The 25,736-nt window shown below is 39.2% G+C and overlaps 1 long non-coding RNA gene across 1 annotated transcript; it reads right to left on the bottom strand.

Annotated features, from left to right (window-relative positions):
- Positions 1 to 21,408: 21,408 nt before the first annotated feature.
- LOC127451892 (uncharacterized) lies at positions 21,409 to 23,391 on the bottom strand. Its single transcript, XR_007899163.1, has 3 exons — positions 23,269 to 23,391; positions 23,122 to 23,192; positions 21,409 to 22,561 (listed from the first exon to the last, which is right to left on the bottom strand). It is a non-coding gene; the product is annotated as an uncharacterized LOC127451892 (long non-coding RNA).
- Between the last annotated feature and the right edge of the window lie 2,345 nt (positions 23,392 to 25,736).

The following is a 25,736-nucleotide window of genomic DNA, read 5'->3' as shown; positions in this document are numbered from 1 at the left end:
CCCGGCCTGTGGACCACCTCGAATTTAAATGGCTGGAGTGCCAGATACCAGTGGGTGATCCGGGTGTTGGCATCCTTCATGCGGTGGAGCCACTGGAGTGGGGCATGGTCGGAACAGAGGGTGAATGCCCATCCCAGCAAATAGTAGCGGAGAGTGAGGACCACCCACTTGATGGCCAAGCACTCCTTCTGTATGGTGCTGTACTTCGTGTCTCTCAAAGAGAGCTTCAGACCAATGTACAGCACCGGGCACTCCTCCCCCAGCACCCAGCCCCCCGTCCGATGCGTCTGTCTGCAAAGCAAAAGGGAGAGAGAAGTTAGGGGAATGCAAAAGCAGCCCACCACAAAGTGCAGCTTTTACCTGCGTGAAAGCTTGTTGGCACAGCTCCGTCCACTGGACTGGGTTTGGAGCTCCCTTTTTAGTGAGATCAGTCAGCGGGCTGGTGACTTCTGAAAAATTAGGCACAAACATTCTATAATAGCCAGCCAGCCCCAGGAACCTTTTTGGTCATGGGTCGTGGGCATGTCGCAATCACTGTGGTTTTATCAATTTGGGGCCGCACTCTGGAATCCCAGATACCATACCTCTGTCCAATTGCGCACTTCTTCAGGTTTGCTGTGAGCCCCGCTCACCGCAATGTCCTCAGAACTGCCCTCAGATGCTGCATGTGCATACGCAGCGTGCGGTCTGAAAATCCTGTCCATTAGACACTGAAACGTAGCTGGGGCCCCAAACAAACTGAACGGAAGGGTTACAAATTGTTGTAACCCAAACGATGTTCAGAAGGCCGTTTTTTCACGGGATGTTGGTGTCAAGGGGATCTGCCAATACCCCTTTGTCAAATCCAGTGTCGAATAAAAGCGAGCCGCTACAGGTCAAGACTGGTGTTCTTGCACCTGTAGCAAATTATCCTGTGATAGTCACCCCAGCGTGTGGAGTTTTGCTCTCAGGTCAAGAACGTATTGAATTAAATTTTTGCTTTGTGAAGGTCCCTCCTCCCAATTTTGCTTCATGACTTCTAACATGCCACGGGGCTTATGCCCATATAACAATTAAAATGGGGAAAACCCAGTGGAGGCTTGCGGGACCTCTCGCACTGCAAATAACAGGGGTTCGAGCCACTTATCCCAGTCCTGAGCATCTTCGTGCACGAACTTACGAATCATAGTCTTTAAGGTTTTATTAAATCGTTCGACCAGGCCGTCCGTTTGGGGATGGTACATGCTTCTCCGAATCAATTTAATACCCAATAATTCGTACAGCTTGCGTAATGTACGTGACATAAAAGCTGTGCCCTGATCAGTGAGGATTTCCTTTAGAAATCACAATTAGCAGCAATTCATCTCAGGTGAAAACCCTTACCGCTTCCTCTCTCCCCAGACGAATGCTCGGCCATGCCCTCACCCCCACAGAGACCTTTTACGCTGACATTGTTCTAACTAGAGTCCCCAAGGAAGAAAAAGTAATCCTGCTTGGAGACTTTAATGCCAGGGTAGGATGAAATCAAAACCAAAGGAGAGGCACAATTGGCTAAGAAGGATTTGGCAATAAAAACTCCAATGATATACTACTGTTCACAAAGTTCTCAGAACAAGGCCTAACCATCACCAAGACACTCTTCTGCCTAAAGAACAAATGTAAAATATCCAGGAGGCATCCACACTCCAATCTCTGGCACCTTATTGACTATATAATCGTCCATACAAAGGATCGCTGTGAGGTACTTAATACCAGAGCAATGACCAGTGTAGATGACTGCGGGTCTGACCATCACCTCATATGCTTCATCATGTCTATTTGCCTGCAGTGGAAAAGAAGTGGGCAAAAAAGGCAGGGCTGCCCAAAGCTCAACATCGAATAGTTAGAAGATATCACCTTCTGACAACAACTCCAGGATGGGCTCATTACAGCACTTCCCAAACAGTAGTAGATATGGAAACTCACTGGGACATGCTCAAATCTACTGTATTCAGCTCCTGTAAATACACCTAAAGAGCTGAGAAACAACAATATTGGTTTGATGAGCATGATACCAAAATCCAGCAGCTCATTAACACTAAGACTAAGTGTTCATCACCTGGCAAAATGACATCAACTGCAAACCTGAAAGCAAAAAGCAAAGGCTGCTATCCAGAGCCAGGCCAGGGAACTGAAAAACATGTGGTGGACGAAGAAGGCCCTGGAGATCCAGCATCTTGCAGACTCAGGGGACACTAGGGTTTTTTTGATAACACAAGAGTTGTATATTGGCCCAGCAACCGCTGTGTTACTCCCCTCCACTGTAAGGATGGGCTAACACTGCTGAAGGATAAAGAGTAGATGAAAAAAGGTGGAAAGAGCACAAAGAGGACCTACTAATCAGGGACACTACTGCCAAGATGAGGGCTCTTTATCAAATTCCGCAGCAACCAACAGATGAAGGTGCAAAAGCACGCGCCACCCAGCCTGAGAAAGTTGCAAGATGCCACTATGAAGCTGAAAAACTACAAGGCCTCTGGTCTGGATAGAATCCCAGCTGAAGTCCTAAAGGCAGATGGCTTTGATCTCCACAGCCACATCCATGCAGCAAGCCACATTATCAGCAGACAGTTCTGATTCTTGCTTCAGGTAGTTCTGAATTAAATATAAGAAGTCTTGAGGACTAGATTTTGCAGGACAAGCAGTTGTCAAAAGATACTTTTACCTGTTTTAAATTTAATGGATTGTGTTTGTGACAGTTGTAGAAAAGTTTAACATGATACAGCAAGAATGAAAGTTGGCAGTTACTAGAATAATTAATTATTTCAAAAAGTTTTGGCCATGCTCTATGCATTGCATACACTTATGAATACACCTCTAATATGCTGAAAATGTTTGCGGTTTCTGAGTTCAAAGTCATTTTGAATTTTTTTCTGGGGGTTTAAGTAAAAAATGAAGTAAAAAAAAAAAATCGACTGTGTGTGAATTTTAAAAAGTATATTTGTATCTCGTTGATATATTCATGACTCATATTGATATGCTTGACTCATATTGCATGACTCAAAAATACTTAATATTTGTAAAAAAAAAACAAACAAAAAAAAACAATTAGCTTGAAAAATATAATTGGAAACTTTTTCATTTGTGTACACTGACGTGTGTTCAATGTGCAAGGAAAGTATTTTAATACCTTATTTTTTTAATCAGTGTTTTTTTATTTTTTATTTATTTTATTTTTTTTATGCATGAAACCAACATGGACACAAACATAACATTTCTACAAACTTCGCACGTGTTTCAAACTAGATTTTTAAAACATTTCTCATTTTTATCATCTTGGTCCACCTAATTTGTCAATGACCTGTATTAGAGATGACACTACAAATCGGTTTGGGGACATTCTTAGCAGCATAACTTTCAATAACCTCTAACCACACATGCTAACAAGCATGCTAGTGCTAGTTAGACTTTGTTAACTTGATATATGTTTGGAATAGCATACTATCGCCACACTACTAATACAATTTCTGCATTGTGTAGTATGTATAGTACTGTGCACATTTGCAAATATTTATAAATACTCAGATGACCTACTATTTATTTGCCAAAATGTGAAGTATACAATAGAGTGTATTGCATTTACAGTGAGATGAATGACCAAAATAAATATCAGCCATGATTTTTAATATCTCTTTGTTGGCTATACTTTTTGGCTGTACTTTTTGTGAGCGCTCTAGCGCCCTTTACTGGTTTGGAGTACAACACAATGTACTTGCAATGTGTGGTTGTTTGAAGACTTGTGATGGTAACACATTCCAAAAAAAGTTAGTGTGAGTGAGTGTTACTTGTAGAGTAGTAAAAAAAACTTTATTATTGCATCTTGTGTTGAGGATATAATGAACTCATTTGGGGATTCCTACAACCCAACTCTGCACAGTTAGCAAGCCAGACTGCATCTCCTTACTTTCCTCCCTTTGTCTGTGCTTGGAGCCAATATTGACTTGCGGGTTCCCTGGTGTGCGGCGCTGCTAAAGCCCCTGTCGTTCTGGATCTCCTCATGTACTCTTGCCTGTGCTCTTTACACTCTTTGCTAATGAACTCCCATGACATAAAAATATACAACACAATAACAGCTGATGGAGGAAGAGCATGGTCTTGCTCTTATATTTGAGAGTGTAGAGACACTGGTTTAGCTTTGAGAATTTGCAACGCCGGACTCATGAGTGGCTTGACCTGAAGGTAGAATTTCGTGCTGTAAAAATGACCAGGAAAAAGACCAGTGTTGGGGAGAATCTAACTTTAGCCAAACTACTAACTTAACTGCATTTTGCAGTAGTGTGACAGAAGCTCAGCTGATTTCAAAATATTGTAGCTTTTCCAGTAACTAGCTACATTTTCCAACAAATAGCACTCTTGCGTAACTGTGTTGTACTGCGAACGCAGCAAAGGAGCCAAGGGAGCAATCAAACACGCTAACCTAAACTGTCCTCTTTCTCTCATGAAGTGCTGGGAAATCCAAATCATTTAATTGAATCGGTTCTTCGGACAGTTTATGCAAACAAACTGGTTAAAAGAGTCGGTTCGTTCTGAGGGTTTCATGTGAATAAACCAGTTCACATAAATTATTCACTAATTCAATTGAGGAACTATTCTGATCAAGTAGGGCCACTTTGCTGTTTGCAGTCATTTTTGAGACAGTAAAGGTGTAACTTCCCTGAAGTAAAAACAATAAAATTATGCACTTCTTTTGGGATTTTATGTTTTTTAGATCTTATTTACATATACATTTCTCGAGTTTGACATTCATTTGTATATGCAAATTAGCAAATGTATGTAACTTCACTACAGTAAAAACCTTGTTTAAACCTAGTAGTAATTCTAAATTTGATCACAAGTTATGCATTTAGATATATATTTAGACATTGTAAGACTATTATTTGTCATTATTTTGTTAGTTATGCATTTGTTTTTTTAACTGTTTTGAATGTCCGTTTTTTTATTTTGTACAATAATTGTCACACTATGCTTACAGTCAAACCTGACCTGGTGTTACAAAGAGAAGACATAAAATAATCCTTTTGTTACCATATTTATTTAGAACATCAAAAAATAATAACTTGAAGTAAATTAATAATAATGTTAAAAATAAACAGTAATAAGTGGTGTATCTGCATGTGTGTGCGTGTGTGCGTGCATGCGTGTGTTTTGTTCTGTGTTCTACCTTCTGTCTGTGTTAGATTCACCCATTTATTTATGTGTGTGTATGTGTGTGTGTGTGTGTGTGTGCGAGAGTGGGTGTAGCTGTGCATGAGTGCGTTTGTTGTGTTCTGTGTTCTGCCTTCTGGGTGTGTTAGTCTCACCCATTTATCTCTCTCTCTCTCTCTCTCTCTCTCTCTCTCTGTGTGTGTGTGTGTGTGTGTGTTTGCTGCATTGTGGGTGTTTATGGTCTCACCCTCTTATGTGTGTATGTGTTCTGCATTGTGGCTGATTTATATATTTTATTTGACAAAATAAAATAAAATTATTTCTCTATGTTATAGTGTCACCAGTTCATTTGTGTATGTGTGTGTGTAAGTGTGTGTGTGTGTGTGTGCTGGGTTGGTGTATGTTTTGCACTTTGCAACTTGTAAAGTCGCAACCTTTCATTTCTGTGTGTGTTTTCTCTGCATTGTGGGTGATTTATATATTGTATTTGACAAATAAAACATTTTTTGCTCTGTTTTTAAGTCTTTCCCATTCATTTCCTATGGTCTGTCAATTTTGGCCGTGAACAGCAAAGATGTCTTTTTTTATTTTTTACTTTTTTTAAGTTACGACAACTTAGACTTATCGAATCAAGTCCATTTTTTTGTGTTCAGGTGGCTAGTGGACGAAACATCACAAAGTCTTGTACTGCTCAGATAAATGAAACATTTTGATGAATAAAATGAAATTTTATTAAAAATTAATTTAGGTCAAAAATAACCAAACAGAATTGGAAGGTTAAAGGGACTTTGCCAGAACTGTCTTCTTTTTTTAAGCAAAATATTTAGTTAATTGCTGCTGTCTATTGCTAAATTTTGACAAAAATGGGGTGTTTTAATACTTTGTATTTAGTACAAATTATGTTTAATTTAATATTGTCACCCTAAATAACTATCAAGTGATATTATTTAGTTGTGCAATCAGAACTTATGATTTCAGAATTAAATAATATCATCTGATTATTTTATATTTAAAAATATTTTCTCCTAGATTTAATGTACTTAGTTACTTTTTCTCAGTAACTCTACTTTTTTAAAAGAGTAGCTTGACCACTTGCAAACATATAGCAACAACAAACTGCAAAGCAACACCCTTCCAAACCAAGCACAACACTCTTGAATCTTGGCAACAAGATTTTCATGGGCAAACACCAAAAATCTATAAAAATCATTGATTAACATTTTTGGTCTTACACAAAATACAAAACTATTCACACACTGTAAACAAATGATCAAGCGCTCTTATCTTGCTGGATTGCATGGGTCAACTGGTGAACAGGATGAGCTCGGGTGGATTTGTGCAGGTGGGTGGAGCCCAAGGATTTGGAGATATATGAATAGTAGTGCTAATTAAGGGAAAGCCAAGCTCTAACAGAACAGAAGCCACCAGAGAAGAAGATTGTCCATTGTGACCCACAGACATAGCATAGTAAGGGATTAGGGTCAGCTTTCCCCATGATACAATCTAAGTATGGTAATGTGTTGCTAGTGCTAATGTGGTCTGTGTCCAGTATTAGTAAATGTACAAACGGAATAAAGAGTTTAGCTTAAGCTTTAGTGTTCATTTACACTTCAACTAATAGCTGCTGTCCAATCTTACCATGTGCTTGTTGGTGCACATACAGCTGGGAGCTACAGGATATTTAATTCAATTTAAAAAATGCATGGCAATGTCTTTTTATTAGATATCCTGCAATTAGAAAACCAGACATGTTTCATATTGATTTGCTTGCGTTCAATTCGAATTGTAGATAATTTATTGTAGAAGGTCATTATCCAGTGTGGATGAAACTTTAAAAAAATCTACTTTTCCAAAATGTTCTTAGCAAATGTTCTTCTTAGACTATTCAAATTATAGATAGACAAAACTACCATCTTCTTAGGATGTTTAGTCCATTGACAGGATGTTTATTTCTTGTTAAAAGACCTGTAGCGATTCCTGGGAATCTAGTGATAGTATACTGCTAACCCAAGGACTATATCTACTTCTTCTCTTTAACCCATTTACCCTTGTTGTGCTTGCATTAAGTATTTTTAAATAGTGTCTACAGTGCAAACAGGGAAATAGCATGCTAAGAGTTGTGACAAGGACAAACTCCTAATTCATCCAATTATCTAATTTAGCGCGATGAATTACAAGACCTGGTCTGAATCTAAACAGCCTTCCAACTATTGTGAAAAACTCCTGAAACCAGCAGCAAAGAACATTTTGTTTAAGTGTTTTTCATAGCTTGTTGTGTCCTACATCAGAATTTGGCAGTCAATCTTGATGCTTTGTTATGGTAATATTACACTTATTAAATTTCACTTTGAAGCATGCATTTGAATGCCATGTGCTATTTACAATTACTAGTAACAATCTCTTGTATACACAACAACAGCCTCTTGCAGAATCAATTGATCGTCATTTTACTATTTAAAGGGCATTTAAACTTTCTTAGAAAGTCAAAATTCTGGCATGGTGATAAATTAAAGTCAAATGATGCCATAATAAACTTCAAATGAAGAGCTAACCATGCAGACTTGGTGTAAAAGTACAGTGAATTTGAGTAAAGTGAGTGTAATGTTTTAAGCAGATGCTTTCTTACTAAAGTGACTTACCAAAGTGCAAAGATCATGTTTGTACCATAGTATAATATAGGTTAGTAATATGTCATAAATAAAATAGAACTGAACAAAGAAGTTTAAACACAACAGAAAATACATTTGCACAAAATAGCAGAATAGCAACTCAGAATGCACAACACGTCGAACCTTGAGGCGGATGGGCTACAACAGCAGAGGACCACATCAGGCACTTTATTTGGACCATAGTGTTCCTAATAAAGTGCTCAGTGGGGGTATTATACTAGACATCCAGTGTCAGTATGCATATACAGAAACTTCATGGGGTGTGACATAAAATACCCAAATTTTACTATCTTAGATGGTTTTTGTACCTTTTAGCCATTCAACATTTCTCATTCAAGGTCAACATTTTTCTATGTGCTTTTATAATGTTTTTTTGTTTGTTTGGAATGCCCAATTCCCAATGTGCTTTTAAATCCTCGTGGTTGTGTAGTGATTTGCCTCAGTCCGGGTGGCAGAGGACGAATCCCAGTTGCCTCTGCATCTGAGACCATCAACCCATGCATCTTATCATGTGGCTTGTTGAACACGTTGCCACAGAGACATAGCGTGTGTGGGGGCTGCACGCCATCCACCGCGGCAACCATGCTCAACTCACCACACACCCCACCGAGAACGAACCACATTATAGTGACCATGAGGAGGTTACCCCATGTGACTCTACCCTCCCTAGCAACCGGGCCAATTTGGTTGCTTAGGAGACCTCACTCAGCATGCCCTGGGATTCAAACTAGCGAGCTAGTGAACTCCAGGGATGGTAGCCAGCGTATTTTACCACTGAGCTACCCAGGCCCCCTACTATGTGTTTTTCTGTTTTTATGTTTCTACGCAAAACTTTTCACCAATTTCTGATTGAAAACAAATGCCCCCCTAAAAGTAATTTTCAGTTTAGCTTTTGGAAAAGGATTGCACTGCTGAAACATTTTGGAAAAAAACTTTTTTTTGCAGCACTCTTCATTTTTTGGTCCCCTGGTTTTTCTGGCAGCTTCAACATATACTGTGCCATTTGCCTGCTAAGTTTTTCCCTGCACTCCAAACTACCAATTGGCTTGAACCTTCCTTTGCTTAGTCTCAAGGATGCCTACACTTCCATGGAACACCAAAGAAGATGTTAGGCACAATGCCACCATTCAGTTTCATTGTGTTGGAAAAAAAGATGCAAAGAAAGTGAATAGTAACTGAGGCTAACATTCTGCCTAACATCTTCTTTTGTGTTCCATGGAAGAAAGAAAGTCATATGGTTTTGAACGACATGGGAGTGAATAAATGATAATGGATAATTTCCAAAAATGGAAATTTGCACAATGCAACATTAGTACGATGGACATTATGTGTCACTAAGGGGCTAAGAGAGGCTGATTCTAGAACAGTCAAGCAAGACCAAAGACAGATCAACAACCAAAGTAATTTATTTATCATTCTCGGCCAATTCCACAGAGTTGTACCATTCAGTCGGATGAAAGAACAACAAAGCCCATGTCATATATTCTCAATTGATGGATTGCATATAAGCTATGAGCATTGCAAGCCTTGACTGTTTAAATAATGTTTGCATTGCTTTCTGGTCTCCAAGTTTGAACCACAAATTAGGTACTACCCCTCAGATATTTAAAGTCATGGAGCTGTTTGCTTAGTCAGTCTGTTTAATGTCATTTCTGCAAACACTTCTGACACCAAACAGCAATTAAATGAACATACTATTGTTAATATATTTGGTCATTACCTGTGTCAGAAATGAACTTTTATGAAGGGGCAGTATTTTTTCCCTGGAATTGATTTTCAGGGGCTTTTTTAACATTTTAAATAATATAATAATTAATAATAAAATATGAATTAAATAAATAAATGTCAAACAATGTTAATCAATTTATTTAAATACATTTTCAATTGAATAATTAGGTTTTTACCTATAAAATTAAAATCAGCATCAACTCAATATTTTGTTTGAAAATATATTTAACTAAGCGTAAAATAAAATCTCAGATGATACATACAAAACAAAAGAATATTTTTTTTTTCTATTTTAATGGCATTCTACCCCTCAGTCTTGTAGGTAATTCAGCCTTACAGAAATAGTGGTGAGAGAAAATCACTGACTTTTCTGATGTAGATGGTAATAACATCATCGACTAGTGTTTGTAAATGCCGAAATAACCTCACATCCCCATGTACACTAATTAACGTCCAAATAGGCCAATAGATACGTATTATGTGTTTGATTCATCCCCACAATCTGCATATCTAATACAATTACTTCAATTCCAACCATTTGTTAACTGAGACATTATAACATTCTGCTAGTTTCCATGTTTTGAAACCTAAGATGTGCAATGATTCACCTTGACATAGTTTCTGTTGAAGAAGAGAATTAAACATATGGTTTATAATTGATGGTCTATTTCAACAGTAAAATAACAATTAGGGGAGACAAGTTTTGGCCAACAGAAAATATAATTAATGAATCGTATAAAATTACAACATTTTAAAGGAATAGCTCACCCCTAATACAAATTATGTAATAATTTACTCATCCTCATGTTGTTCCAAAACCACATGACTTTGTTATGCACTAAAAACAATTTGCCACTGTGAACAAGATTTCCTCTATTATAATGCACTCACTTATTGCATAAGCAGGTGTTCCAGGAGGTATATGAAAAGAATGTTGAACCTAACAAAATCACATGTACAACTTGAAATAAAAATAGTATTAGGGATGGGTGAAAAATATAGATTGAGAGTAAAAGTTTGGTTTGACTCGTCCTGTATAATGTGTGTCCAAAGATGAGATCCACACAATCCATTTGTCAATAAATAATGTCTCTTTTAACACCATTTCTGCTCCTTACAGTTTAAGAAAAATAAAAAATAGAAACATTAATTCTAAGAAAACATATCACAGATGCGCTAAATAAACTGTACCCGATCTCTCTAGTTAATATGCGCTCACTGGCTGAACTGCTGCTTGTAGTCTTAAAGAGACAGTAACATTTAGCTCTTGTTTAACATATCATACATGTTAATCCTTATAAATAGTAAAATGATGCATGTAAACAATGAACGTGTAATAAAACATATGAATGCAATATAATATATGCAATTTCAAGACATCATATTTATTGATGGAATACACAGAAAATGTGACAAATTGTGAAAAACCAATGATACAATACAATTTGTAAAATCAATATTTCATAATGTACCAAGTTAGAAGTTTCTCTGTATAATTAACAGCATTAGCTAAGAGACTATTTCTTTCATATGTAAGCAAACTGGACATAATTACTGAAATATACCCAAGTTAATCAGAATTGTATTGGAAACAAATCGGGATGTCAATAGATCAAACCAATACTAATTAAAGGGGCATTCAGTAGTTCTCTAGCTAGTGTTAGCATTGCTCTTCTTCATGTACTTTAAGTACTGAAACAACAGAGGGTCACATGATGCCATGCAAGAAGCAGACGTGTGAGCGATGAGCTCTGCACACTTTGCTAATTTTTTAATTATTTTCATGTTATAATTTGGTGAAATTTGATACACCCAGTTACACATTTGCTCTTTGAGGCAGAACATGGTAAAGAAGTCAAAATCCTCGGGCTCTGGAGACATTAAAAGACACATAGAGTACGTGTTCAGGATGAAAGCCCCGACAGGCCTACAGATCGGGGACTCAATTTGGATGGCGCGGCAGGAGAGGTGATCCAGCGTCAGTTGTCCAACATGTCGGTGATGTTGACGAAGGTTCTTGCTGACTTGGATGATCTCGCTGTAATACGTCGATCGATTACAGCGATGGAAATAAACTTCTCTGAGTTAGTTACAAGAGTGACTGATGTTGAGAGACGAATCAATTGTCTGGAGTCTTCAGAGAGGGAATTAACCGCTAATCCACCCGCGACCAAAGTTGATTTGGAACATCTCCTTGAAAAGCTTGAAGATCTTGAGAATAGAAGCCGCAGGAATAATGTTCGAATTGTTGGAATTCCTGAGCATGAGGAGGGCAGAGATATGGTGAAATTCCTAGACGAGCTTTTCCCGAGTCAGCTCGACATAACAGGCCATAAACTGGAAATCGAGCGAGCTCACAGAGTCCCAGCTCACAGATTTGCTGAGGGAGACAGGCCCCGATTAATCCTGGCCAGATTTCTGAGATCATCCGATAAAGATCTTGTGTTGCACCAGGCGAGGAGCAAAGGGAAGCTTTCTTGGAAGAATGATAATATTTTCTTGTTCCCGGACTTTGCGAGTTCGACAAGAGAGTAACGCGATCGGTTCAAGGAATATATATATGCAATTTTGCGGCAAATTTGTGAGGCAAAATTGAGCAATACGATGGCAAAGTTGTCGTGGGGGCTCGTGGGCATTCATGGACCTTTTGAGTTTAGAGGGATTGTCGCTGGTTGGCGCTTTTGTGCGCGGGGTTAATGCGCACGTTTTTCTTTTTTCTGTTTGTTTTGTTCGGGGGGAAGTTCGGGGTTTGATTGTTTCACTAATGGGGAATGTGGTCTGTATAATTTTGTTTTTGACACACAATTTATTTTTTCTACTATATCAAAATTTAAAATGTTAATATGTGTGTACTATCTCTCTCCACATGGAATGTGAATGGGATGGGGCACACCATAAAAAGAAGGAAGGTTATTACTTTTCTTAAATGTAAGAAATATGATATAGTGTTTCTTCAAGAAACACATCTCTCCCTGCAGGAAGCTGAAAAATTTGGGAAGATATGGGTTGGACATGTTTTTTTTAGTGCTGGCTCAAGTAAGAGCAAGGAAGTCATTATATTGATTAATAAACATCTACAATTCAAATTTCTCAAACAGACTTAAATTAAAGATAAATTAGGGAGAGTCATTATTGTTTTAGCTGAAATTCAAGGGCAAAGGTTGATTTTGGCTAATATTTACGCACCTAACACTGATGATCAGGACTTTTTTATATATCTTGAAGAAATGCTGCAAACCGCTGGCACCCCTCATGATATAATATTGGGAGGAGACCTTAATTTTTTGATGGACTCAGTCCTTCATCATAGTGAAGCAAAAGTGTGTAAGCCCCCTAGAGCAACATTGACGCTTCACAGGATGTGTAAAAATCTTGGTCTTACAGATATTTGGAGACTTTTGAACCCATCTGGTAGGGACTATACTTTTTTTTCATCAGTCCATAAGATTTATTCTAGAATAGATTTTTTTTATATATCCAAATCCCTCATTTCATCTGTTGTTGATTGCTCAATTGGAAATATCTTAGTCTCAGATCACACCCTGGTGAGTTTAGAGGTGTTGCCATATACAGAGAAAAAGAGATCATATAGTTGGTGCCTTAATGTGTCCCTTTTGCAAAATCCTGATTTCAAACAAATGTTAAAGACTGAAATCAATGTTTATATGGAGACCAACTGGTCCTCAGTATCCTCTGTGGGCATGGCTTGGGAGGCACTTAAGGCGATTCTTAGGGGTCAGATCATACAGTATGCCTCATTCACCAAAAAATCCAAAGCACAAGAACTTGTGGAGTTGGAAGGAAATATTAAAAGTACCGAGGCAGAGCTGAAGCGCCGTATGTCATCTGATGGCCTAAGAGAATTGACCCAATTGAAAAATAGATATAGTACTATTTTATTGCGGAAAGTGGAGTTTTGGTTATTCAGGGCAAGACAGTCATACTTTGAGTCGGGGGACAAAGCAGGAAAACCTTTGTCTAGATATATAAAACAGAAAGAGTCTTTTTCTACCATTCCCTCTGTGAAATCTGCTGGTGGTAAAATATTTTAAATAATGATAAAATAATGCTTTTAAAGAATTCTACTTTGATCTCTATAGTTCCACGTCTTTGTCTACTGATGAAGATATTAGGAACTTTGTGGAACCATTAGATCTTCCTAAACTGACAACTGAGCAAAAAATTCTTTTGATTCTGAGATAACCTTGGAGGAGGTTGATGATGTAATTAAGGCCTTACCTACAGTTGCGTTCAACTCCTTGGTGCCCATGCTCATGATGTAACTGTGTTAAAACTTCACCCTCCAATAGCAATGGTAGCACCAGCTGAAGTCCCTCTTCGCCCCCATCAGAGCGAAACACTCGGCGATGCAATACTCCATCCTGCTCACACAGACGTCTCCATTGGCGTAACAAATTCACCACAGCCTTGGGCAGCTGCTGGCACTCCTCTGCACTAGGAGGAACCCCACGCCTCCAAAATATTAGAGCCTCCCCTATAACAGGATCCTCTTCCTGCAAGGACTGCAAATCCACAGCCAGACTTGGCAGCGCAGTAACTACTGCTTGAGAAACCACCCCAGGCTTCCCAGCCTGCCTTACACTGGCAGGAAACACTGTACTGGGCAGTAACTCTTCTAACTCACCCTGGCTTAGAGGACCCTGCCGGGAGAGGGCATCTGCATTCTGGTTGATCCTTCCAGAGCAATCCCTCAGCTCAAAGTCAAATGTGGCCAATTGTGCAGCCCACTGCTGCTCCGTGGCCCCGAGCTTAGCTGTAGTCAGGTGGCTGAGGGGCTTGTTATCAGTGAAGATGACACACCTCTGCCCAAGCAGGTATTCTCTGAACTTCTCAGTCATGGCCCACTTGAGCACCAAGAATTCCAACTTCATGGAGCTGTAGTTTGACATATTGGTGGGCCTAAGACTGCGGCTAGCATAGGCTATAGGCCGCACCTTTCCCCCCTGTTCCTGGGACAGAACTGCTCCCAAACCTCCATGGCTAGCATCTACCTCCAAGATAAAGGGAAGGAAGAAGTCAGCATAAGCCAACACAGGGGCAGAGGTGAGTCTACTCTTCAACCTCTCAAAGCTCACCTGACACTGCTCTGTCCAAGCCGCACCAAAACTCGACTCTACTCAAGCCCTGGGCTTACGACTGGCAACCTCAGCCACCAGCTGATGCAGAGGGGCCACCAACTTGGTGAAACCTTCTACAAACCATCTATAGTAACTGGCAAACCCCAGGAATGACCGGAGTTCTACCACCCCCGTGGGGCACTGCCATCACGTCACTGCCTCTGTCTTGCTCGGATCTGTTGACACCCCTTCGGCAGAAATTACATGTCCCAGATAACTTACCTCCTGCTGGAAAACCATACATTTAGCTAGTTTAGCCTTCAACCCCTCTCACTCCAGCCGACTCAAAACCACCTCTAACTGCTCCAGATGTTGGGTCACGGTGGAGGAAAACTCCACTATGTCGTCCAGGTACAAAAGCAAGGACTGACACTGCTGATCCCCAAACAACCTCTCCATCAACCGCTGGAAGGTGCCTGGGGCATTGCAGAGCCCAAACAGCATTCGATTCCATTCAAAGAGACCGAATGGGGTGCAAAAAGCAGTCTTGGGTTTATCCCCCTCCGTGACAGGAACCTGGTTGTACCCACTGGTGAGGTCCATGGTGGAAAACCAATGGGCCCCGGACAGTGAGTCCAACGTTTCCTATATACACGGCAGAGGGAAAGCATCTTTTCGAGTCTTTGCATTCAGCTGGTGGTAGTCAATGCACATACGCAACATATCATCCTTCTTTTTGGCCAGCACAATGGGGGAGGCATAAGGACTACAACTCTCTCTAATAATGTTTGTATCCAGCAGCTGGTTTATATGTGTTTTTACCACATCGTACTCAGATGGAGGTATCTGCCGGTACCTTTGTCGCACTGGGGCAGAGTCTATCAAAGGGATGTTGTGAGAAATGAGTCTGGTACATCCCAAATTTCCCTCATGCGCAGAGAAAACCATGTGAAACTTTAACAGCAGAGACTTCACCTGTTCTTGTTCAGTCACTGTCAACACCGACAAGTCAAAATTCTTGATTTGTTCCTGCACTGAAGAAAGAAGAGTAGGAATCTGAAGATTCACTGACACGGAAACAGATTTAACTTCCGAGACGCCATGGGGCAAGCTCACAATAAATATACTGCGCAGTGTGCCCAAAACAGAGTTCTGTAAAAGAATTACGTCTGTTTTACCTACATTGATGACTGGTACATAGGCGGTACCTCAAGTCACTCTTACTAGTGCAGACGACACCAAAAGACCTGCAGGCAACCCGAACTCTGGGGGTTCAAAGAGCACAGTTTCCCCAGCAAAGTGCCCAGACCAAGTTGTGGCTACAACTTTCATTGTGCCACCCGGAATACGACACACCTTACGACCCCGCAATCGGACCCTACCTGAACAACTAGCTTGGGGGACGGCACTCACCTGGCGACAGTGTTGTAACGCTTGAAATACTGACTTAGAGGCCCCTGACACCGATGGTGCGTCAAAGAGGGCGGGACCGTGCTGCCCAAAGCATTCCCGATAGCACCTGCTCAACACATTCATCCCCAGAATACCCAGGACTTGAGCACCTGTGCCACCAGGAGGATCTCTAACGACCAGCATGCCACATCCTGGAATTACCTGACCACAGAGCTCAACATCCAACTCCATATAGCCAACATACGGTATCAGCGACCCATTAGCTGCATGGAGCTGTAACTACTGACATGCCCTGAGACGATCCTGGCCCCATGGTTCAAACTGTTCTAAAAAACAACTTTCTGTGACGCAAAGTAATCATAAACAAAACAGAGTGAAGCTGATATGCAGACAGCGAACGCGAGGCTCATAAACAGACAGCCCATGCGAGCCGCGAAGCAAAACAGCAGCAACAAATGCCCGTAAGCAAAACAGAAGCGGCATCACCTGTAGCGTTTTCGGCTAGGGATGTGTCTTAAAGATTGGGATGTTCAAATCCCCACACTTAAAACTGGGTTGAACAAACACCAGACGCAAAGCTGTATGGTTGCCCACAACCGGTACCGCGGCTAAGTATTCCAGCCATCATTCAACCACCTACTAATGTTGCTGTTACTGAAAGCGACCTCCGCCACCAACTTGCCACAATGCACACACCACCGGCTCCACTCTAATCAAACTGAACGGAAATGGGAACGGAAATGCCAGTGAGCGAGTAACCCAGAAACACCAAGACACGTATACACCCGTCAAAATAAGGGTCCTTAAATAGTATGGTAGCTCCCACCTCATTGGTCCGCCAAAGCCGTACCCCAAACAGGGCTAATAGGAGGGTTAATCCCTTATCCTGCCACACAAGCAAACTGTCCATTACTAACATACGTTGACTACACACGTCATTTTAAAAATTTAGAGGGAAACTTGTATGAGTTTTCTATAAATTCCACTGATACTATTTTACAAAGTGCATGGTCTAAACAATTAATAATGTCTTACCTGTCCAAAAAAACAAAAAAACATCGGCATCACTACTCATGTTTTTCTCCGTCATCAAATCTTTCCACTTTGTGTATGCCGTACCGATGTTTACTCCAGTTATTTTGCCTTTGCCAGTCTTTCTGTCTTCTTGCTTCAGATCTTTTTCACTTCTTCGGCAGTACAGCTACTGAATCTCCTGTTGTCTCTGCTTCTAAAGCATGATAATAAGTATGTTCCATTGTATTCTTTTTGCTCTTCGCATCACCAAACAACACTGCGCTAAGCATAACCAATCGTATCTACATAGGCGCAAGGATTTTCTTCTTAGAAGTTTCGTGAAACACAGCGGACCATGTCATTTCAACATTGAAGGGGTGACCCACACCATGTATAATAAAAACACTTTTTATAGAAAAATATTATGAGTGCAGTCTTCATCTCATGTGAGTGTACACCATTCAGATCACTCTTCACAAAAACATAATTAATTCGTTAATGTGTAAAACTTTTTAAATTAGCCCCAAATTATTGAATGCACCTTTAATAATGATCAATATTAATGATAAATTATATAGTCTTTGGTACACATCTTTGGTTTTGTGTTGATAATGGGGTACTTCAGCCTTACTAATGGTGCTGTGTTGGTACTTACGGCAAAAAAGTTTGGGAAACACTGGCATAGACTATTTTTATGATACTTTTTTAAGCTATGAAGTGAGACACTGTCAGCTGCATTGTATTGAAAAGATGGACTTGAATATTCATTAAAAAATATATACTTTCGTGCTCCACATAAGAAAGAAAGCTATATGGTTTGGAACAACATAAGGGCGAGTAAATGATGACATAATGTACATTTTTGGGCGAACTATCCCTTTAAAAACACACTGCAACCTGAGATTTATAAAAATACTGTTGTTTTGAGAACCTTTTGGTTAATATCTACCTTCACTCCTGTATCCCAGTGTGGTTTCATTTGTTTACCCCAATAGCTACGACAAAAATTTGATTATACTATATTTATTATGATATTCTAATTTATGAATGTTTTGAACTAGGTCTTTGAAACCAATAAACAAAACAACTAGAAAACAAGAACTTGTGTTACTGGACATTTGACTCAAAACCTTATAATTACAACTAGCACCAGTCTCGCCTATATACTTTTTCCTACAGATGCTTTTCCCTTTAAACCTGTCTACAAATGATTTACCACTAATTTAATGTTTTATGTGCTAGTTGACAGCAGGTTGTTTAAATTCATTGTGACTGTCAGGTATGTTAGCTAAACACTTGTTACATGACATGCTAATTGCACTCCAAATGCCCTTTAGATACAAGCAGCTCAAATCCTTTTTGGCTACAATCTAGTAAATTATTAACAATGACCTGAAACCTGAGGGGTCAGAACCACGTCACGCTCCGGCTGTTTGCATTGCAAATATATGATAGTTCTTATCCAACTCCTGTTGATTTTTCCTCCTGTACTGCTCCATAATTATCAATGTGCCGCCTGTGAGTAGGAACAGATGGACGGACCGGAGCTAAGAGAAGGGAGGGGGTGTTGGATTTGCACAGAAAAAGGAAGGAAGAGTGCACATGGTTTACACGGCTCGCTGTGAATAACGCTCTGTTGAACAGCTCCATGTTTTACTGGCTGTGATACTGTAAGATAGTGGCAACCTTTTGATTTATTCATTTCATATGCTTTGACCTTTAGCTGTTTAGACTAAAGAATGGCTTACTCTTCCATGTTCACTGTTTAATAATGTCTTTAAGGAGCAGTTCAATCAAAAAAAAAAAAAAAATTCTGTCATGATTTACGCACCCTTATGTCGTTCCAAACCCGTATGGCTTTCTTTCTAATGCGGAACACAAAAGGAGGGGTTTTACTAAATATCTCCAGCCATCTTTTCAACACAATGGCAGCTGACAGTGTCTCAGTTTAAAGCTTCTAAAGTACTCAAAAGTATCATGAAAGTATTCTGTGCGATTCTCAGTAAAAATGGTAACGTCTGTTGTGCGTTTTTGAGTGCTATGAGTTAAGCTTGTTCACTGTGGCTCACGTGTTTACGCAAGAACTTCTACTGTTTAGTGCTAAAAAACAACGCAGGTTCTTGCGTGAACACGCATGCCATTATAAATGAAATTCTCTTGAAGCTAGTAAACACGCAATGAGCATCAAGATATTCACATAAATTATGTACATTTCAGATTGTTTCTCACCATAACCATCGTATGTCATTAAGAGACTTGGAATATGATGCAGGAGTCACATAGACTACTTTTATAATAGTTTTGGGTCCTTTTTTAACTTTAAACCTTGTTAGTATCACAGCCATTGATTTAAAAAGATGGCCAGCAATATTCCTTAAAACAACTCCTTTTGTATTTCGCTTTAGAAAGTCGGCATTATGACAGGATTTCATTTTTGGGTGAACTTTACCTAAAAACACACAATAAAAGCATCATAAAATTTGTTCAGACGACTTGTGTGCTATATTCCAAATCTTTTAAAGTCATACGGTAGCTGTGTCAAGAACAGACTGGAATTTAATTTGTAATTCACTGATAATCTTCACTTTTGTCTGTGTCCAGATACGTGAGCATCTGCGGAGGCGAAGATTATCAGTGAAAACAATTTACATTTCTTTCTGTTTCTCACACAAAGGTATCGTGTGGCTTCAGAAGACATGGAATATAACACAATAATTCTAAGGTCCAGTTTTGGGGTTTTGTGTGTCACTTTTGGAACTTATCAGCTATGGTATAATAAGCTCATTGTCATTCTACTTTTTGTGTTCAAAAGAAGAAAGTAATTTGGGTTTGGAACAACATAAGGGTGAGTAAATAATGACAGAATCTTAATTTTTGGTGAACTATTCCTTTAATTTTGACATTAACAATTTAAAATTGTGACCTAAACTCGAGTTGGTGTTCTTCAAATCGTGGATGTGCCTTTTTTAATCTGACTGGTTAATTTACTGGCAGACGTGAGTTTACTCAGCAGTCGGTGGTTTACAGAAGTTCATGTTTGACATACATTTATCATTTTCTGGTGATCTGGAAGCCAAGGGTGGGAGTACACCTGTGTTTTGTCAGGTCCACCAATAGAGAGTGACTTGTGTCATACTCCTATATGGACTTTATCCCCAGAATATAATTTTAGACTCTCATGTAGTGTGTTTGTTACTAATTGCAGAGGGACCTTTAACCCATTTTTGAGCATACTGAACCCATTCATTAAAAAAAACAGGCCTGTTTATTTCAAATTAGATGTGTCAATGTAGGCAAAAATATTAGCTGAGATTTAAAAACTCAAAAGGGACCCTTAGAGATCCTAGCATCGTAACGACATTTACTCAGCACGATTACGCAAGCACGACTCTAAAAAATCTAGTTTTAATTTTATTTTTGTATGAACTGAGGTGGAAGATATTCTATCTAGTATCTCCGATCTAGTGGTGAATGGTAAAAAAATAAATAAGAATGACTGAACAGGGGGCCTGGGTAGCTCAGCGAGTATTGACGTTGACTACCACCCCTGGAGTTGCGAGTTCCAATCCAGGGTGTGCTGAATGACTCCAGCCAGGTCTCCTAAGCAACCAGATTGGCCCAGTTGCTAAGGAGGGTAGAGTCAAATGGGGTAAACTCCTCATGGTCACAATTAGTTGTTCTCGCTCTCAATGGGGCACGTGGTAAGTTGTGCATGGATCGCAGGGAGTAGCATGAGCCTCCACATGCTGTGAGTCTCCGCAGTGTCATGCACAACGAGCCACATGATAAGATGCACAGATTGACGGTCTACTAACCTACTAAGTAGTGGGAATTGGGCATTCCAAATTGTGAGAAAAGGGGATAAAAAAAATAAACAAAATGACTGAACATCAGCAGGAGTCTGTCTTAAATTCTTCCTATTCATGATTCTTAAAATCTTCTTTGCTAAAACTTTGCTTTAATGCCAGATTTATTAATCTCAGTGCATACTGACCTCTGCAGCATAGAGATGCCAAACAGGGCTTAATAATTTATATCTCCTGTGCTTTCAGCTGTTTATCCGTCCATACTGGCAGCCCACACTGCTTCATGCTCTTCGATTTGTAATGTCTGTTGAGCACTGTAAAATAAACATGTTGAATGTCTTTAGCCTGTGCAGAGGGTTGAAGATCTCACAGCTTCAACAACCTGACATTCCTCTCGAAATTTTCCTCCAAATGTTTTCCAGAAAATATCCGTACAGATTTATTGTTTATAGCCCTTTAGGTTCATATTATACTAGTATGCCATCAGTTTTTAAATGATTATTATTTATTTATTTTTTACATGCATTTACATTTATTCATTTAGCAGATGCTTTTATCCAAAGTGACTTACAAATGAGAATAATACAAGCAAACAATTAATCTAAAGGAGAACAAAATACAAGTGCTAGTACCACGGTAGTGCGATACTAGAGCAGAAGTGCACTTTTATTTATTTTATTTTATTACTGTGTGGATGCTGGATGCAGAGCAATGCCCTTAGTTTTAGAACTCTATTATAGGACTTGAAATTCAATTAACAATATTTCATAAGATATAATAAAATACAATTACTATTCAGAGCATATGTTCATGCGCTGTAGATTTCTTCAGGGCATTCTGTCTTTGCTCAAAATGATGACTGACTACTTAACAACGTGTTTCATTCTGATAACACTGCACATGAAGCGTCTTATGTAACCAAGTTTTTCAAACAGTATGGGACGTGACTGCTTACACTGTGGGAGCAATAAATTCTCCAATGGCTTTGCCAACTTATCACTATTTACTGTTGCACTAGTAAAACAGCATTTATCAGTATTTGCAGAGAATACTGATACTGATAATGATTAAATAATTATAAATAATCATTTTTAAATAATTATAAATGTAATTTATACAATAAATACAATAATTCAGAAATTAAATAAACATTACATTATTGTTCAAACAAGTACAACATTGATATAAGACAATACAAAAAGTGACTTTAGAAGGCAATATATTGTTAATTTCCATATCATTTCAAACAAGCCTATCATTGGCCTACAGTGCTAGAAATTCATTTTACAATTGAATTTGTCAATCTGTCCTTTTCTAAGGACGCATCAGTGTACACATGTGTCAGACGGACGATTTTGGGGTGTCTCACTGTGGTTGCATCGCATCATAAACAGCATTTTAGGACACTGTGTCAAGTTAGAAACTTAGAAAAACATGTTTTTAGACCCCCGTAATCGGAGTTGCGCTCCATCCAGCTGTGTTTGAATGAACGCAAGAATGAGTCCTCATCTTGTTATCTGCTGTCATGTCTGTAGTTTGTTGCCTGTACAGCTGTGCGTCTGTACAGCTGGATTTGCGCTTACTGCCCCCCGCTGTAAAATTAGGTGGTACTTCAAGCTTGAATAGAGCTGTTCAGTGTGTAGTCCAAAAACCCGGAAGAGAATTCACCATGGGTTCCCTCTGGATTTTCCTATAAGTTTTTATAATAGGTTTTTTGAACTTATGAGAAAAATAAGGTCTGTGGTAAACATTACGTGACGATACATGGACGTTTTGTTCTACAACATAAATTACACACAGTCATACCTCAAACATGAATTTTGAAGCTGTATTGAATTACATACCTTTTTTTAAAAAGAAATGCACAGTGGCTTCAAAATTCACGTTTGAGGTATGAAAGTGTGTAATTGATGTCCACGTATTGGGTTTGCCTACAAATTGACATCATGGCTGAACTGCTCCATTGCTCCGATGGTACGAATATTCCTTATTATGGTCCAGGGTCATGCTTAATTGCGTGCATTTTTTTAACACATAATCTTTTATATAATGAATCGTACTGAATTAACATGTTAAATCCACAGTCCTAGTAGTAACTAAACAAGTTAAAATTTCGATTGCAAGATTATCAGTGAATAAGGACTTTAATTTCAGTCTGTTGAAATAAATCACACAAACCTTTCTGTATGGCTTCAGAAGATAGATAATATAGCACAAGAGTCATATGTACTACATTTAGTATACTTTTACCTTGCTTTTTGGTGTTTTTTTTGTCCTTTTTTGAGCTTGTCACCCTTGGATACAATCCATAAGCTGTGGATCTGGAATGACATAAGTGTGTAAATTATTACAGAATTTTCATTTTTGGCTGAACTATTCCTTTAGCCTCATTATCACCTTAAACGTATCCATTTGTGTGTCTTTTGTATCTCACACCAGTTGAAACAGAATGCAGCAGTCTCCCCTGACAGTATAGAGAATACTCTAATGATAAAAGCTAAAAACACTGACTTTTAATTTGCTTTACATCATCACTATTTCCCCTGGTGCCCTGACTCAAGAGCTTTAAGAGGGGTGGGGTTTTAAAGTGACAGCAAATCATATGGAGGGGTGGAGATTTTCTTCCCAGCAACAGCCAACTGTCATTTCCCATTGCTCCATAACTCTCAGGTGGCCTTGTCAATCCCCCAGGGTGCAGCACACTCATGTTTTCTTGTCCGCTTGATCTCAGTGATGACAATGGCTTTTTATGGATTGAGTTAATGGTTTAAATGACAAGGCCTAAAGGTGAAGGGCCTCTGTTGGAGGCACAGGTTTATTTTATTTTCCTTTCTACCTTCCTTCTTTTCTTGATAACTTAAAGTTTGACAGGCTATATTCCGCACTCTCATAGATTGAAAAAAAAAACAAAAAAAAACTAGAATTTTGATTTACTGTAATTAAATGTTTCGTGTAAAGTCGCCATTAGGGGGATTAGTGTTCTCTTTGGTGAAGTTGGATCCTGTTCAATCCATGTAATTTTTAATTGCGCATTTAAACGTGTGTTGCTGAAGTGCAACTTTATCTGCACTTCTTTGGGAAATCATTTGTTCAATGACTGACCTCAGTCATTATTTTCTTATGAGCCAAACAAATTAAGTAGAAATAATAATATTTAAGTTAATTTGAAACAATGTGATATTATTAGTTAAATATTGTTCGTGTTACATACTTTTTCAAGTTAATAAATTTGAATGAACTAATACATTTGTGTATATCAAACAAAGGATTTCTAGTTATGCTGACATAAAATGACCATAACTTGAATTTACTTTTGTTGTCAAGACACAACAAACAAAAAGAGACCATCAGTGCACATATAATCCAGCACCTGCCCCCCTTACATAAACACACCACTCACAAATGAGCAAAGTGTTTGTTTAATTTCAGCCAGGCATTTTAGGAAGCACCAGCAGCCACTTCCTTTTGAGTAAAATGCTTAGCCTGCCAAAAGCACTAGGCTAGCGAACAGAATTTGTGTTTGGATTAGAGGGAGAGGTGCCTGGTGGACACACCCATGGCCAATAGAGACTGTTTAGCATCTATTCATTGCACTGGGCTGGGACTCAGTCGACTTAAGGGCTCACACGCTTGCTGTGTACACTCCAAACATGACAGTCGATAAAGGAAGCAGCCTTATATTAGAGATTTCTAGTAGCTGGATGCATGTGTTATGCAAGGGATAATGTACAATCGTGGAGGGGTCTGTACTGTCTGTACATTATCCTTCTTAATACATGACTACAATGCTGAAAAATCAACTTAAACAAGCCTAAGCTGTTTGCTGGTCTTAGCTGGTCTCCAGGCCCTGGTCAGGCTGATCAGTTGGCTGGTTTTAGAGGGGTTTGAGACACTTTTCAGCTGGTAGATCAGCTAGACCAGATGAAGACCAGCTAAAAGTAGGAATATAAAGGAATATTCTGGGTTGACTACAAGTTAAGCTCAATCGACAGCATTTGTGGCATAATGCTGATTACCACAAAAACTCGTCCCTCCACTTTAAAAAAAGCAAAAATAAAAGTTACAGTGAGGCACATAAAATGGAACCAATTTTAGGAGGGTTTAAAGGCAGAGATTTACATTTACATGTGTTCATTTGGCAGACACTTTTATCCAAACAACTTACAAAAGAGGAATAATACATCTTAAGCAATTCATCTTAAGGAGACAGCAGTACGAAAAGTGCTGCACTGTGTTTCACTAGCATCAGAATAGCAGTATCCAAGACAGATTAGAGTGCAACAAGAATATATGTATAATATTTTATTTATTTAAAAAAAAAAAAAATTATCTGTGAATGGTTAAGTGCTCATGGAAAAGATGTGTTTTTAGCCATTTTTTGAAGACAGAAAGTGAGTCAGCTTCATGGATGGAGTTGGGAAGGTCATTCCACCAACGTGGTACAGTGAAACCGAAAGTCCGGGAAAGTGTTTTGGTGCCTCTTTGTGTTGCTACAACAAGGTGCCGCTCATTAGCCGACCGCAGGCTTCTGTTGGGAATGTAGCTCTGCAGAAATGATTTCTGACCGTATTGGAAGCTGTTACTGTAGTTGAACCCAGCTGAATGGTGATGTTGTGTTCAACAGCAGGGTTGGCTGGAAAGACGAGGAGCTCAGTCTTCGCTGGGTTAAGTTGCAGGTGGTGTTCCTTCATCCAGGCCAAGATATCTGCCAAACAGGCCGAGATTCGAGCAGTCACCATGGTGTCGCTGGGCTGGAAAGACAAGTAGAGCTGTGTGTCATTGGCGTAGCAGTGGTAAGATAATCCATGTGCCTGAATAAATGGTCACAATGATGTTGTGTATATAGAGAAGAGAAGTGGCCCAAG

Source organism: Myxocyprinus asiaticus, chromosome 14 (assembly GCF_019703515.2).
Source record: "Myxocyprinus asiaticus isolate MX2 ecotype Aquarium Trade chromosome 14, UBuf_Myxa_2, whole genome shotgun sequence".
Lineage (NCBI taxonomy): Eukaryota > Metazoa > Chordata > Actinopteri > Cypriniformes > Catostomidae > Myxocyprinus > Myxocyprinus asiaticus.
This window is presented reverse-complemented; position numbering and strand designations above follow the sequence as displayed.